The 17,351-nt window shown below is 43.4% G+C and overlaps 1 protein-coding gene across 1 annotated transcript in view; it reads left to right on the top strand.

The window, feature by feature from the left end:
* Positions 1-861: 861 nt before the first annotated feature.
* LOC111249103 (uncharacterized) overlaps positions 862-17,351 on the top strand; it is a 269,871-nt gene continuing 253,381 nt past the window's right edge. Inside the window, exon 1 of the mRNA XM_022802606.2 lies at positions 862-945. The gene's annotated coding sequence lies outside the window, so the exon portion shown is untranslated. The remainder of the gene's footprint in view (positions 946-17,351) is intronic.

Below are 17,351 nucleotides of genomic sequence, written 5' to 3' on the forward strand. Positions count from 1 at the left end.
GTGGCAATGATGATGCTTACGCGTTAGTGACATGCTTGCTTCCGCCTTAATACACGGAGCCCTACTATTGTTGTTTGACCAAAATTAATTCGTAAGTGAATGATTGAGTAACAGCTGTGCTACTGTCAATATCAATTCCTGTCACTTTGATCTTAATCACAAAATTTGCTTAGATGCATCACTGAACCACCTGTCCCTTTTTTTGCTTGCCTTACATATTGACTATTGTTAACCGTTGTATCTACTGGCAATTGCCTTCTTCTCAGGTTATGAGTGGCTCTACTTGGTGGACGCACAAACAGCCATTAACGACCCAATGAAAAACGTCAGAATTGGCAGCAGAATCGAAGGATTTTGTAATAGTGTATTTGCGCTTTAGGCAGTCACAGTGGTTTCATTTTTTGTTGTGTCGTCTCAAAGCCGTTGCAAAAGTGTGACAAGTGCAGGCAAAAGGACTTCCCGAGAGTGAATTTTTCCGTGCCCATATGGATTGTGTGACAGCAACAACAACAAGCACCGTCGACATCCTTTCATCTATGGCCGACAGCGTTTTTGGTGATTCGTTGATGAGGGTCCTGGTAAAGATTTCATAGGCCTTTATTCAGTGAGTGCATTCAGATGAAGAAAACGAATATCAATACAGCAATGAAACGCACGCACGCACGCACGTAAGTCGTGCGTGACTGAAAAAGAGAAACCAGAAACCCAGGAAAGCTTTCAGTGCAGCTATATAGTGCAATTTATACACGGGTGCAGGTGCTTTGATTGGATTGTGTCTGTGCTAGTTCGCACGTGTATAAAACGGATCACAAAAAAAACTTGATTTAAGCAGGTCCTGTCATGTGTGATATGACGTGACATGAAGTTCGGCTCCGTGCGTCTCCCGTCTTTGGATTAACTTCACGGTTCCACCTGCACGTTGAGTGCCTGCAACGACAGCAAACGGTACGATATCAGGTCCCAGACGAGACACTGGACGAGAATAGAAAACAATTAATATCGCTAGAGGTGCAGCGATCATTTGATATATATTTCAGACCTATTCATCGTGCTCGACTTCGTATCGAGGCATATTAACTAATTATTATTTAGTATAACTCTAAAATAGGCCTATGCCATTCCAACACTGTTGGTATCTAAGCTGGGAGTCTACAATAACCCAACAGCAAATACAACGATATGTCTTGACAATAACTTTTAACTCAATAAAGTCGTTTGTTTCATTTAAATTTACCGTCCGGACACCCTCGGTTACTTTCTTCTTTTTACGCGGAGCAACCTCGTTGGCTGTTTCGAGTAGTGATTTCTTATACAGATACTGATCCAGTATCGGAGGGTACACCTTTCTGGAAGCGAAACAAGATCAATTGATCGTGGTGCGTACATTATATTTTCTCTACAATCTGTTTGGACACACCGTAGAAGTTTCTTTGTTTGAGACCACAGTCGTCCACACACAAAGCTTACTCTATAGTAGAAATATTTTGGCAGCGCCATATCAACATTGACAAATATCGAGAATGCCGTTTATCAGTACGATTGATCCGCCGTCAATTTTTGCCGATCTACGAATTAGGCAAATTAATCGATCGACGGCGATGTTTCTCGTTTTGATACCACTGTTACTGTTCCTCTGGAAATGCGGCGTTACTGTTCACTTTGTGGAACTTCCTTTGCCCGAATTTGATGAGTAATCATATATTCAGTGGATTTTTCGATGGCTCACGCTGCCATATATTCGCACGAAGTTGAATGCAGACGCGAGCACATTGAACCGTACCCGCAAAACCGCGAGTAGCCAACACAAAACGTTGTTGGCACATCCATAGATCTTCTAACTCTACGGAACGGTCAACAAACGTGCCGCTGTATTGATACTATGAACGGTAATGAGTTTATTTTAGCAGCATAGCTACAAGCAGACGTACTCCACTACAGTTTAACTGCAACGGCTTAAGCAGAGTCGTTGGCCTCGCTGCTCCTTTAAGAGCAGTTGATGACCACAAACGACAATGGTCAGTGCCAATGACCGTGTCGTTTCATTTCACGAGAGCAAGTCTCCTCTGAAGCTAACGATAGCATCGCTATTTCCATTGGATAGCCTCTCACTGACAATGGCCATAGGATTTCTATTGTTCCAAAAAAAAGTTCGACGGCGACAGCAGCAGTACCTTAAACGTAAAGCCCTCTTCTACCGGGGCCACCAATAGGTAGAGATTTTGTTTACGATGGTAGAGCGAGGCCAGTAGGTAAAGCAACAACACGAAGACGCAGGAATGAATCATTCTGTCAAATCACTCGGCAGCTCGCCTTTATTCTATGTTATATATCGATTAATACCGACTAGATAAGAATAGTCCATAGCAAGGTGATATTCTCTCAAGCAAGCTGCCCACCTCTATTTGTTCAATTCTATATATATATAAATAGTCAATATTCAGCGTACCTGTACAAAATCTGGCTAAGCGGCCTCCAAGAATATAAGACCTATGATATGTGCATATTCTGTCCAGGCATGAGATGAATGCAAACACTCCTGCCATCACCATGGTTTCGTTGCTGCCAAGTTGGACTGCCGTAACCGGCAAACCGACAGGACTACATAGGAGGTATCTCGAAAGACAACGGAGCGAAGTAGATGAGAAAAACTGGAAAAAAAGAAAACAAAAATGCGAAAAGAAAAAGACGTGAGAAAGGGCTTTGTGACCACCGTAGCGGCCGTCCCTGCTATCGCTGACGATGAAAAGGAATGGGAAACGCTATCGGAGCAGCAGACGACGGACAGTCAGCACTGCTGTAAGACCGTGGACGGTGGATCTGGCATCTAGCCAAAGGCTAAAACAAGTCAGCTGGACAGATAGAACAAGTAACATCGGACGCTAGTCACTAACCCAGCCCATCAGGCAGCTAGTCCTAGTCGAGCGCAGGCTGAATGCCACAGGATTAACTAAAGCGTGTTTACACTTCTGCTGTTGTTAACGTTGACGTTAACTCCAAAAGGTGTATTGGAGTTATGTGGTCTAAGGAGAACGGCAACTCGAACGACTGTTCGAGTCAGGCTATGAGGACTACGATATCACAGGCAATGCTAGAATCCAGTGGAGCACGAAGAACGTTAAGATCTTGTCGTTGTCATTTTTCCTTTTTTTTTTTTTATTATCCGAGACGGATCCGAAAGCGCGCTGAGAGCACTAGCTACAATCTAAGCAGTCGGGAATAAATCGGTAAATACAAAAAACGAGAAGGAAATGGGCAGAGGGAGAACTAGAGAAAATAGAGGGATAGCTCATATGTGCAAATACATATACACACACATTCATCTGCAGATAGTCAAGACTCTCAAGTACATTCCGACTCAAATTGACATAACACTGCGCAACATCGCGTCGTGTACCAGAGCACAGCCTTAACGTTGGCTTGGAGTTTTTCTAGGGCACGTACAGACTGTGTACGCTCCAATTGGCTCCAGCGATATTTCTATGCAGCGCGCCGATTCGGTTACCGTTCGTGTATACGTTTGTTGTTGATGGTTGGCAGGGGCTGCATTGAGTGATAGTGTACTAGCCGTAAGAGAAAACAGTGGGAAAGACCCAGTGGTTGATGCTAAATAGATCTCCGCTGCATTATCGGTGTGGTCTGATCCGGCTCTATTCTATGGGTGGGTTACGTGTAAGGTTGAGAATACGCGAGCAGCACTAACATGACGATCATGGAAGGCCACGAAGCTAGGCGACACATGGTAGATGACAAAAAAATTAAAAGAAGGCTTCGTAGAACTCGCCGCTTTCGTTTGACTTACACCATGCGAGCGGGAAATTTGGGCTCGAATAAGTTCGACGACGACGACGACGACGGTAAAAGAGAGGAAAAATACGAACGTGATAAAAAAACAAATCCGACTGTTCAGATTTGTGCGTCATTGCAGAAATATCGGTTCGATAATGTACATTATTGACAAGGGTTCACGGTGGAGGGAATTTTGTCGTTTCCTAAAGCACACTGATCAAAAGGTAATGCAGCCATAACGTGTGCTAACACAACACGCGCTACAACCCGATATAATAATAATACGGTACTTTATTTTCGAGTAAAGTTTAAATAACGTTTAGTAGACTTTAATTAATTTTGAGAAGTATATCACATTTAGTCGTCAGTTGTCTTTAACATATTAAGTCTGTCGTCTAGAGCGTTTCTAGAAGAAGCAAAGGAAAGAAGATCTTCAAAATACATTAAGGAAAGGGGGAAGGTGGGTCTCAGTAAGCGACTGCTTTTGCTTTTAGTTGAAGTCAATCATTTAAATCTTTTTTTAGATGGAGAAGTCACGTATCGGCGTAAAAGCGTTAGAAATACGTGCTACATAAACAGGGTTGGCGACAACTTTTAACACAGTTAAGCTTCTAGGCTTTGAGTTGACTATGTAGTATAACCGCATAAATTTATATACATCAAAGCGTACAGCACAACTAATCATTCAGGCCGCCTTTTGAGAAAATGGGCCATTGCGTCACAATTCTGTTGTCGTAATGTTAACTGGTTGATGCAATTAATGCAAATGCTGTTAAATACCAGGTTCATAAAACGCGTGTATTTATGTAACGATATAGATCTGGATAGATATGATTCGATCAGTCGATAGTTGTGGTATTGAAGGAAAAATGCATTGTAAACTACTATTACCTATTTCATCCTTAAAATGCGTTTAACAAGGTCAGTGTTTAAAACTGCGGCATATACATCCTGCGTCAAGTTACTTAACAGTCTTCAGATTTATATCTGCACAATGTGTATACATAAAGCATACATGCATGACGACACGAGGGCTCGGACGACAAAGTTTCTGATTGAAAGAGACTGCAGTCGTTACTGCGGGTTTCGCTCGCTACGCATAAATCGTACATAGCTAATATGAGTAAGGGAAGTCATATCCATATATACACTGTCTTGTGCGACGTATAACCAAAAACGTGCCTAAAGCACAAAAATGGCCGATATTTTAAACAGTTGCAAAAAATCTTCAAGCTTTGTAAATTATACATTTCAAACTCTGCCCGTTCGCACCTTTAATACCAATAAAGATTTCAAAAAGCAACTTCGTACCGACTAAAATTGCGCACGTGTGGCATTCCGAAAATTTTCATTCCCTTTTTTAGGTGATCCGATAAGTTGAACTATACCGGCCGACCATGCTCTAATGAAGGTTTTTTGGTGTAACTAGGCACTTTAAAAATTTGGACCCAAAAATAGGCCATGATAAACAATATCCAACTAGATGTATTCGTACATGTTCAGTGTGTTTGCTATACAGTCATTCACTGTTGTTGGTTTGTTTATGCAGCGTCTTCTAGGCACGTAATATAAAATCTGCATTTGACGACACACATCGTTACACGCGTGCGGTCTGTTATTCAGACAAACAAGACAAGTGCCCACATATGCCCACCTAGAAAATGATTACGTTTCTATAAATCCAGTAGGCAGGAACATTTGTCCGGTAGTAAAATTTTTTTATCGTTTGGTAGCGCGTATGATCATCCATAGTTCAATTAGTGGCATCTGCTCATCCAGCCGTTGATATTATCGATGTACACATTCTGTACACCACCTAATATGTCCAATACCGCTGATAAAGGGAATAGCATCGTTTACGTGGCGTGAAGCCTCCCTTCCCCTTATAGCAAACGTGTAAGGTGGAATTTCTACAGCCCGTTACACGATCGGTATTAACCTCCAGTAGCAAACTTTTGACCCAATTCAGCTGGATACAGATTTTTCGAACCATAGAAGCACCGCAGCCTGTTGACTTACGAGAGCAAAAGAACAAACAAACAAACAAAGAGAAAAATTTGTCGAGTGCCAACTGCAGTGAGCGAAATATCTGCTCGTTCAAACTTTTTCTTTTGGACTTGTGGCTTTCGGAGAGCAAATGCTGCTGAAAACGTCCCCTACCTCTACCGCTACCTTCGCCATTGAACCGAACAGCAGATGAACACAGCAGCTGTAGAAGGCGGCTTTAAGCGGCGTCAACATTGCTTTTGAACGGTGAGAACGCCAAAGCGTCGATTAGCTGGCTGCCTAATCGAACCGCATGCCGGCTACGGTGTAGCAGTAGCCGTGTTAAATTCGGCGAAGCTCAGCCTTGTGCCTAACTGGATAAAAAATTCTTTTGCCTTAGGCCAGGTAGCGATCTTAAAGCATATCCATGTCCTCGTTGATTCGGAACGGGGACGAAGGGACATTCTGGAGAAAATTTGGGAAAGCGGAAATCGACGGGGGGTTAACAATGTTTTTAAAGACAAAGCGCAGCCCCAGTGCGTCACGCACCTTCCCGGTCGGCTTCCGCTTTCTGAACAAACAATGTTGGCAGACAACTAACTCCTTTCGAAAATAAAACATAGAGCGAAGGGAAGCGGGAATACCAGCTGTGCCGTTTCCGTCTCCGACGCCACATGAGAGTCCGTCGCAAGCAAACTTTGAATGTGTAGCGCTTTTCTATAATAGAGCAAAATAGTATAGAAAGAAGTCGATTGCGCTATCTCACCATGGGCTCTACTCCGGAGAGGACAAGCAGCGTACCTCTATATTTAGGGTACTCGATTACCGTTTGGCAGAAGGGCAACAAGATGAAAAACGAATGGCACAGCAAAGCGGACTAATCGCGTTAGAGCAGATGCAAGGAACGGGGCAAAGTCACGATGGCAAATATGTGGCCACGTTTCCTAAGTGAAGATATAGCATCATCTGTCTGTGATTCGTTGCACGGCGTCACTTAACTTCATGCTGATTATTGCGCTGTACGTGTATAGGCCGCGTGTTATATATATACACGAACATCAACTTCTATAAAATCTTTATCACTCATATGTGTCTTAGGTGACTATATATATAAATATACATATATATATATATATATATATATATATATATATATATATATATATATAAGGGTATCTATTATGAGCTGTGGTAACACGATGATGGGCGCAAGTTACGACTACCATTATTATAACGGTATTTGTATAATAATAATGATAGCCTATTGTTTTCTCAATAGGGAAAGTTGCTATTCACTTTCGAATGAAAAACAGCATGTATTATATAGCTGTTTCTGGGCTGACATTGTGGGACATACTCTCATACGAGCTGTCACAGAAGGCGGTCACCGCTGTTATACATCGGAGTCGGTTAGGTTATTTTTATACAGATAAACTACTATAAATAGTGACAGAAAGACCATCTTACAATGCCTCCATTAGTGGTTATTTGCGTTTGTGAAAAGTGTTTGGATTAAACGAATTGCGGTTTGGACTAGAATTGAATCAGCTATATCGACGTGAAAATGATTGCATTAATTTTTCCCCGATAACTACCTTGTCTTGCACCTTTTTTTTTCTGGGTCTTAGCTAATTAGAGAACAAGGAAAAAGAGAGACTTCTTGCACGTGGTAGCACGATCACAAGTATCGGTTATGCTAACTCAACGCATCGGGATCTCCTGAGGCTGCTTACGTGTAGGAAATTCTGGTGTTGGTGAGTGGAGAATGAACGCGGCTTACCTCAGCGCGAGATCAACAACTGAGTTACAAAGGTCACAAATCTGAAAAAGGAGGTGTTTGCAATCGGAATATTGCTTAACTACAGCATCACAGTGCAGACAGGAAGCACAAGTAAATATATATGATAAACACGTATGTTACAGCTGACTTGTAAAACTCTGTATATCTGACGGTCATGTGTCTGGTCTTTGTGAAAAGATTTCGATTTTATAGACTCATAAGAAGACAACTCAGTGTTCCATTTAGCTCTTAAACGCTGAAAAATAATATGTTAGTATACGACTTTATGTATCTTCTTTGTCTGAGTATTATAGATTTAATAAATATGGTACTCTCGTAAGTGCGTACACTTCAATTTTCAACAATAGCGATGATGATGATAGTTCAGCGAAGAACTAGCAGAGCTTGCACCCGGTGGTCGTCGAGATATTAGTGTCAAGCGTCTTGCACATATATTATGGACTTTGTTATATCACTGTGTTCACGCTTCGCTACGTGTGCACGCCTTGACATAAAGAGTATCGTACTCGCACGCGTCTGGGTCACACGATGTATTCATCTCAATACTTGGACCTGCCCAATGAACAAGCTATTGAAGTAGCAAAGCGTCCACAATATTAACCACCCATCCAATCAACAACCGTGCGTGCCATGGCCCTTTTCGAAGCCAGTGACCAATAAATGGGAGATGTAGACCGACGTGATTATCTTCCTTTGATGTGGTGAAACACATCCTTGAACTCCAACTCTTGTATCCATGTCTTAGTCATATATCTCAATAATTTCGCTGTGATGCAAGATGATAATAAGGAAGGCAAAAGGGTGATGCCTCGCTGAAGGGCAATACTACGAGTGGTCATTTTGCTATAAACCGGTCTACCACCCTTGGTTTCGCAGGGTGGGGTGGTACCAGGCCTTAGGTTATGGTCCTTTAGCAGCCATCGAGCGGACGACGACTCAGGAGAAATAGACGGGCAGAAAGGAATAAGCCGAGCCAGGACCGATAGATAATCAAAGGAAGACGGTTGAATCAGACAGCAGGCCTTGTAAATCGGAGACGATGGCAGGATGGAGCTCAAAAAAATATCAGACGTACGTCGGTAGATAAGGTGGCACCTGTGGGCTCAGAAGCTCTACTACAGAAAGGAGGGAAAAGAGGTGGATTTAAGCCGACAGGCTCGGAAAAAGGGCTACAGAGGTAAAATAGCAGCAACATGCGGTAACGCTGGAATAGGGAAATAAGGATATCGAATTGGCCAAGAAAGAACCCAAAATCTAGGTAAAATGGGATACGGGATGAAGTAACATCGAAAAGACGGCATAAGCAGGCTTGGTGCTGAGCTGCGTTTGCCCGATCGGTTCGCCACGGGCGAACTGAGAAAGGATCAGAGAAGGCTAGAGATTCGAACCGAAACGAAATAGATGGATAGCTGGGAGGACGAAGGTATAAAGTTTTTGGTCATTTTCTCGCCTTTCTTTCTTCGAAATGGACATGTGAGTGCCTTGTAGCGAGAGGAGGCCAGTGTGCGACAGAAAACTGCTACTCACTAGATCCGCAACACCGAGGAAGGGCTTCGGACATGGCGGACATGGGTAAGAAATCGAAGTAGCGATGGCCAATTCAACCGCTTGGGATAAGACGAGCAGCCAATAGCACTCGGGTGCCTATATGGGGGATTGGCAATTCTCAGCTCTCTCTACCCCACCTCCCTCCCTTTCTGCGGCCGATAAACACGGTACTATATGAACTAAGCTACGCTTTTGTTCCACTACTGTTGTCGCTAAAGCTACTACATGGCTCTGTGTTTACCTATATAGCTAGTTTTTCTCTACTAGATACGGAATAGTTTCGAGTGGAAACTGTATCCTAGCTGTGCCCCTTCTCTATCCATATATACGTATATATTCATATACACATATATATCTATATACAAGAGAGAGAGAGAAAAAAGGCGAATAGTATATATCGTTATATATACTATCTACCGGCTTTGCTATTGCTATACGTCGCTTCCCCCATTGATCACATCTGCAAGCAAAGAAAAGGAAAAATAACAACAGCAATCACATCAAGATACCAAGTGGGAGGTCGTTATCTGGCAAATATCTATCTAAAAGGTGTTTTTGTCTCTATAGCGCACCTGTAGCGGTAGCTGTTCCGTGTGGGGGAACGGCTAGTGTCACTGATCGAGCTCTACAGAAGGGAGCTGTTGGTTAAGCTTCCAATCCGTCTCGTGGACCGAGCTACTACATACTTGTATCCATATCGATGGATCGCAATAGTTTTCTTAGTAGCTACCCGCCCACACTTAGCAACAGCACTACCACGATCCAGCCGGTCATCCGCGGTCGCGGATAACGTTCGGCTTGAGGATGTAGCAGCTAGAGCTCTCACTATTTGGGCATCCAATGCGTCCTTGTTCCCATTCTTTTCTTTTGAAACTTGTCGATGGCTGGGGAGTAGCTGCTCCGGGGCTATAATGTTTGCGTTCATTCAGCTTGTCAGAGGGCTTGATCGTGAGACTAACGCGGGACAATACTGGTCTGCGGTCGTTGGGCTGGTTGGGTCTCACTGCAGGCCATGTGTTGAAAGCAGTAAAATAGCCACATAGATGCATATGCACGCACACAGACACACAGTTGGACATACTAAGTCTCTAGTCGAGAAAGACACCCATTACGCTCAACGTCACAACAGCGACAGCAGCAGCAACCAAACTACCAGCAACTGTAGCAAGAGCAATTGTATGCCATCTTGATCGTCGAATACAGCGCGAGACTATGACAGTTGTGGAACGCAGCTAAAAGGAAAACAAAAGAAGGCAAAGCTAAAAGGAAATAAGACCTTTAGCGTTTCTACGAGAATGACAATATCTGTGACTATATATATGTGAGTTTTACTATTGTTCTAAAAGCACAAAGGCTTCGCGCTCTCCATGGATTTCGGCAACCGTTGACCAGCAGTCGGGAGTGCTAAGATTCAGTGGTTACTTTTGTTTCATCTACATTTGTCTTGCTTGGCCGTACTGGTTGTGGGCGGCAACCCCAAAGTATGGAAAGTAACTAGCTAGCGCCCGCTTTTGAAGCGGGAAACCGCTGAAAACCTGCTACAGGACTCACCGAGTCGGTCCGCTTAGTCCTGGGGCTTGGATGGCGAGGTCACTAAATAGTCCAGCACAGGTAAAACCAAACGGCACTATCGTTTCTCGTTAGCAGAACCGTCGACGAAGATGTACGGCGGTGATTAGGCTTGAGTGGTTTTCAGAGCGGCCGGCCGTTACCCGAAGTGAGTAGCACGACAACTTCGTCTTGCAATTTCCTGCCACCAGGTCCGAAATAGGGCAGAAAAAGGTGTAGAAAAAGAGTATAAACTGTCAGAGCGTCTTTCTTGAGAACGCTTGCAGAGGATGGGGGGAAAGAGATTTAAAGAAGATATGGTGTGATGTCACGCTGTGTCTGTAAGATTTGTGTATCTATGCATGTTGCGATATTTCAGCGGTAAAAGACCACCGAGAAAAAAAAAGGCTTTTCCTATTATTTCAAGGGATGGTTAGCCGCGAAGGACCGTAAACAGCTAGGCCGAAGTTGAAACTGATTCAATACACTTCAACTACTCTTGTCTTTTTGGTGGTCATGGCGATAGTGAAGGAGAAGAAGCCTTAGGGCTAGTTTTTGCATAATCCATACTACCTGATCCATACTACCGACTTCAAACATTAAACAAGTTTAGGTGTGGACTCAACTCGCATTCTCAGGCTAGTTCAGCAGCGCGCAATATCATCATCGTACCAATTACGGGCAACTAAAAGGTCGCAGTTTTGCCCCCGAGGTATTAAATAATAGAGCAGTTCTACCATTCCAGCTTTACTGTGACTGTTGCTATTGTACTACCCGTACATTGTTCTGGTAGGAGATTTGTAAAGGCATAAAAATTTAGGGAGTTGTAATCATTGCTTATCCATATGGTGTACTAAGACGGTCGGGCTCAATGCCGACGCTAACATTGCGATTCGTCGAAGCGCTGATATCTAGCGTCAATAAGAAATTGCTCTTACAAGTATTATTATTATACTCACTTCTGCTCTAAACAGTCTATTAGTCAGTCTACTTATTGATTTTGACATAACCCGGCAGCAGGAACTGGGCGTTTGTGCATCAAGCGGAACCCGTTGCCGCATCGCACCCCGAACAACATTGGAGATTTCCAGCTTTTCTGAATATTTGTAAGTGTTTAAACGATCAGCGCAGGAACTTGACAATAACAATCTATTTCGCCGCTATTGTTAGGATACCGTTCTTTAATTGATATGAACATCCTTTGAGATTTGGCGTTAAAATTATACGTTTTATGAATATTATTTTTAAAGATAATACGTAAAGTACGCGTGTTGTGTATATGTAACCCTCAAGCAGAGAGCGCGTCGATTATGGATTCGTTATCACATATATATATATGTGATAACGGGCCAACCCCAATGCGAACCAAACATACGCTAACATATGCCCTATAGGAATGAAATTAAGGTATCGACTCTGAGGTCTTCCATGGATTGATTAGTAGCTTTAAATTTCATTCATCCAAGATAAATAAAAATATAAATTGGTTCTAAATATCTTAGATAAATAGCATTTAGCTGCTCTGGGTACATGATTACCATGTGATTCTAGAGATCAGACTTTTCCTGCTGTAAAAAACGTTAATTCTTTAATACAAGGAAAAACAGTTTTGGAGAAAAATTGTTTATTATACAAGGGAAAAAACTTCTATTGTATAATAATACAGTCAGCCTCAAAGGTTGAACTCTGTTAGAGAAATTTAAGTGACGTTATTAAAGCCATAAATCTCAGCGTGTTTTGCAGAAAATGGTTTGATAAGAAGCCGGTTAGAGAGCTTTCTCTTTGTCTATGGTCTGATCGTAGAAGGAGCCGTTGTGTACAGACGTTTGTGGTGACGTTGCATACTGCACAACCTACGTTCGCCTATTCCTGCAAAAATTATATTAAAGCGATTGCATTTATTTCATTTTTTTTTTGATAAATACGTCCAAATGAAGGCATTATGTTGAGGTGAATAACTTTTCAAATGGCTCATACGCTATGCCCGTATGTTTTATCCACGAAAAGCACATACCCTGTCAATTGTATCTTTCGACAGCGGCAGTTACGTCAAGAGAACGATAACTAAAATTTTACCAGTGGCAAACAACGTAATTCGTCAAGTTAGACGTACATCATCGATTTTCTCTTTAGGAGAAATATAGTGTAGTCGGTAGTCGTTGTCTAATAAATCGACTGATCTTCAATCAAAAGTAGTAAGCTCAGTTAATAAAGTGGAAAAAAATGCCCTATTATGAGTTCAGGACAAGCAGTGTTCAATGTTTGCCAAGAAAATTTTGTTGCGACCACTAGCCTGTGTGTTGAAAACTCCGATAACTACATTATACGATGTGCTATACTATACTTTTGTTACTATAGAAACCGGCGATATATCATTATATTTGTGGTTTGTACGCATTATAGTCAAACAAACATCGTGGATTTCATTTTATACAAAAAATATCGGCTAGCCGCGCCAGACTCACTCGATACGTTGGTCATGTCATTTGTGTGTATATTTTCCGCACATCACAGAAGTATATTAATGCAGTTCACTTCAATATCATCTCATAGGAAGGCGCCTCAAGAAAGGTCTACATGATTGGGAAAAAAATTTTTCGGTTACATACATGGAGAGACACTATTTCCAGCAAGTTTCGCCTGACCTAGCTTATGAATGCGTTGATCAGTGAGCCGTCGCCAGCAAGCGAGCCAGCCAGCGGTCCGCCATCTGAGAAGTCTTCGTTTCGCCCTCTGTGTATCTATTTCAATAGAGCAGACTCATGTTCCATGGAAATATGGTCGGACGAGTACTACCAACAGGTAGGGGATCGGGCAGCTGTATTTGATCTCCTATGGATTGATATTTCATTTTGTATCGTCCGTCAGAACCAAAGCGGAGGCTGGTGGCAATCGAACCAAACTGAGGTCACATCTGTTCAGTTCCAGAGCTACTGCTACTACTGGCTCTATGGCGACATGAGAGTCTGTCCCCCCTAGCCCCTGGCAAACACCCAAGCGATTTCAAATCTTGAACGCGTCCCATGGTCCTCCACTTCGAGTACTTTAGCCCCTCTTTTCCGGCCGCGTTAACCCGCTTGAATCGATGGACCGTCGTGGCAGCCGCAAGCAGACGCAACGAGCTGTCGGAACAGACGGTTGCCCTAGCCGTCAGAGCTGGCCATCCTTGCTTCTTATATCATATCAAGTGGCCGCGAAGCCTCTTGAGCTGGAAACTCTGAAATATATTGAGAGGCACTGATGGCAATGATGGAATCGGGCTGTGTGGCCATTGAGCATAGCATGGAACATGGTCTCAAAGATAGTAATAGATCTGAGGAGGCGGATGCGGAGTTGCCCTTGTTGGCTCGGTCTGGTCTGAACTGGGATGACCTGGTTGAGGAAAAAGGCAGGCAGCCGTCCTACCCCTTTAGGCTATTGCCTGGGAAAGGAAGGACACTGAGGAGGCACGTACGCTCTCCTGAAGCTTTCATCCTCTCGCAGGTTCAGACGTGTCCACTAAACTCGGATGGTGGGCAACGTACTTCGCTTGGCTCAGCAGCACGGCCGACTAGATATCTAGGTCTCCGCCACTCTCACACTCGCAGTCCGACCCTGTTATTCTATGCCTTCTTTGAACGAAGCACACTGGTGGATAATATTAGCCAGGCACCATCCAGGACATCCAATAACCAATCGACCATCTGACCACTAAGGCATTATTGCGTACGTGTTCATCAGTGAACCGGCCGTTTGCTGATACAGTATATCTAAATCGTACTAGACCTATGAACTCCGTAGTTTTCTACTATGCAAAACTCAAAGAAAATCGAAAAGACATTAGAGCATTTGACTAACCAAGAACATACGTATCTTATTTTTCGCCTATATTATTAGGTCCGTTCTAGTCTGTTGAGCGACGTTTTCCCAAACTGACTACCTACAATCATTTGCCAAATTGCTCTCTACCTAATTAATCTAATTAACCATAGCGTCATTCATACGACCATATAATTTAAAGCGACTGTTTTTAACTCTAAAACATATAAAGGTCGGCTTACTCGATGTAAAACAACGTCTTTGTGCCACCATGTTTCGCTGCTATCTTGCTTCTAGTCGCAGTAACTGCAATATTACTACGCGGCACCGCTGCTGTTGTTCGAGTCTTTGTAACACACTGGTTGGTTTTTTCTTTCGATATTTGCCCATCGTATGTGGTCCAACTAGTCGGATTGCCCAGTCCTCTCTACTGCGTTTTCGTCCAACCGCGCCGTTCCGGCGACATCCGCCTTACGCTACCACTGTCGCTGTCGCCTATTGCTGTAATCGACACTATCCAGCGTAAAGGAGTTAATTTTTTTACTGCGTTCCAGGGAAGCAAAAGAAAAAGAAGAGGCAACGAAGGAGCCAACCACGACAAAGTGCAAGAAAACTAAAAAAAACTATCCATAACGCGATTTTCGCTTCCTTGCTACTGTCTTAGTCCTGGATACTATTTCTATACTAGCTTTTGTTGCATTGCTGGTGCGATGGTGCGGCAAACGCAGCAGTTACCGGATTTTAGTGGGACCAGACTTGGAACAGCGGAATATGGGAGCGGCAGAACGCCAGACGCTGGTTATTTTATGTTGCAGAGCGCCAGATCCACTCTCAAAATCGCGATTCCATTGGTAAGGCTAACTCCAGTTAGAACATGCATACCATTCTTAAAAGCACGCGCTGCTGCCGCTACTACGATTACGCTCAAGCTCCACCATCGATCTCGTTCCCGGGCTCGACAGTGCCGTCAGCTAACCAAATGAAAATGGGCTCATTGCTTGCTTTCGCTGCCTATGCCTTCCCAATCGACTCTTAACTAGCTGTTGGGTATGCTAGCAAAACTAAGAACGAAATCCGTTCCTGCTTCAAACCACCTAGCTGATGCTAACACTGTCGCCCCCTATACTTAGTTTCTTCTATTAATGCCCCTAAAACCTTCTCTTAAATAGCATTTACAATTTTACGTTAGCCCATTTATTGATAGTAATTAACGAACTTCGTAGCAGGTTTAGCCATCGGCCAGATGAAACGGTGGGTATATGGGCTAGTCCAAGTTGGCTTGGTCTGGTAAGTTTTTGGTCATCCTGTGCGGCAGTCACCCATACCCTGATGTACGCTGTACGCGCTAGGTTGATCGTCTCGCCAAGACTGAACAAGTAATAGGTTTGCAGCGGTAGCCGACGGCGCTATCGGGGGGTAATAGTGGGGCAAGTGAAAACGTTATTGCTGCTGTTGCAGCATCTAGCTTGGCATGCTATGTTTGAAGTGATTTAGCTTATTATTTTCCCTGACGAAAGAATAAGCTAATGGTCAACAGCTTGCCTATGCCGATGGCACATGGAATAGGCACGTACAACCTAGCGGACTTGGTAATAGCGTCGCTAAACGATTAAATGTAAGCGGACTGTACACAACTTCGTCTTGCGTCCCAGCGAGAACTGGCTTGATAAGGCTACGAGGACACGAACCTTGCGACGACTGATGCTGATGCGAATAGGATGATAGACTGAGTGGCTGACCCAGCTTTCTGTTGTTGTTGGAATTGTGAGCTTTGTTGACTTTTATAGAAGGGCTAAAGAATTACTGTTCGTCACCCCATACCCATGTTTATACATAGTCATTTTATTTATGGCCTTATTTATTGGGAGTCGCTCACAAGAGCCGCCCATTAAAACAGGTGGTTTTGGATGGAACCCAAACCGATGTAAGCGATGGAATACATGATTCACGAGTACAACAGATGGCCTATTAAACATTTTGTCCCTGACTATCTACCTGTACAGATATCTGAAAAAATTGTAGGTGAAAAGTGCGCAAAAGTAGCGCTACCATAATGAATGATATATTAACAGGTGTAAAATTCGACATACCGTTTTAATTTTGCGTCACAAACACCATGCCACACACAAACATACCACAAACAAATGCCAACGCCGGCAGCTTTCAGCTCTTGCTACAACAGAATCGGCCTATTGTCTACCGTTGTTCGTTTACCTCAACTGACAAGCAACGCATAAACGTGATTGGCTTGATCGTACGTCATGCAATATGCCTGCTTTAGAAAAATAAAAGCAAGTAATTGCACCACACGGGTACACCCACTCGTTATCCGCTGTACACATTCGGAACTCAAGTCTGTGTACTTTGCCAAGTCGTCCTGTTGCGCAGTAGTCTAAGAAACTTGCGTACTACTCGCAATGGTCTATTTTGTCGCATATATTATTGTAAATCTTCCTGGGTGGTCTACCAGCAGCCGTTGTCCTGTGCAATTTTAGTTCGTTAGTCTCATCCACGCTCTAAGCGTGGACTGAATAGACCTTAATAGTAAGGCAATACGGGCACGCAAAGGTCGCATGCCACCTAAGAAAGCCACTTTTCTAGTGTGACTGATACTGATGCTTGCTGCTCGACTAGGGTAACTCTTAGGGGGCAAATATTGGACAAAAGCAAAATGAGCAAAAGCATTTCAAGCTAGATACTTTCTTCGTAGTCGATGCTATGAACGGTGGTGCATTAAGAGAATTGACGAGTCAGCACCGTTGAGTCGCTACTAGAGCTGCTACAGCAACTGATGCGAAGTTCCCACCTTCACTACTTGCATAGCCCCTACGATTGTCAATAAGCTGCAAGTGACCTTACCCCATCGGTGGCGGCACTCGTTTCT

The sequence above is a fragment of the Varroa destructor genome, unplaced genomic scaffold (genome assembly GCF_002443255.2).
Source record: "Varroa destructor unplaced genomic scaffold, Vdes_3.0 BEIS01000001.1, whole genome shotgun sequence".
In the NCBI taxonomy this organism is placed as follows: Eukaryota; Metazoa; Arthropoda; class Arachnida; order Mesostigmata; family Varroidae; genus Varroa; species Varroa destructor.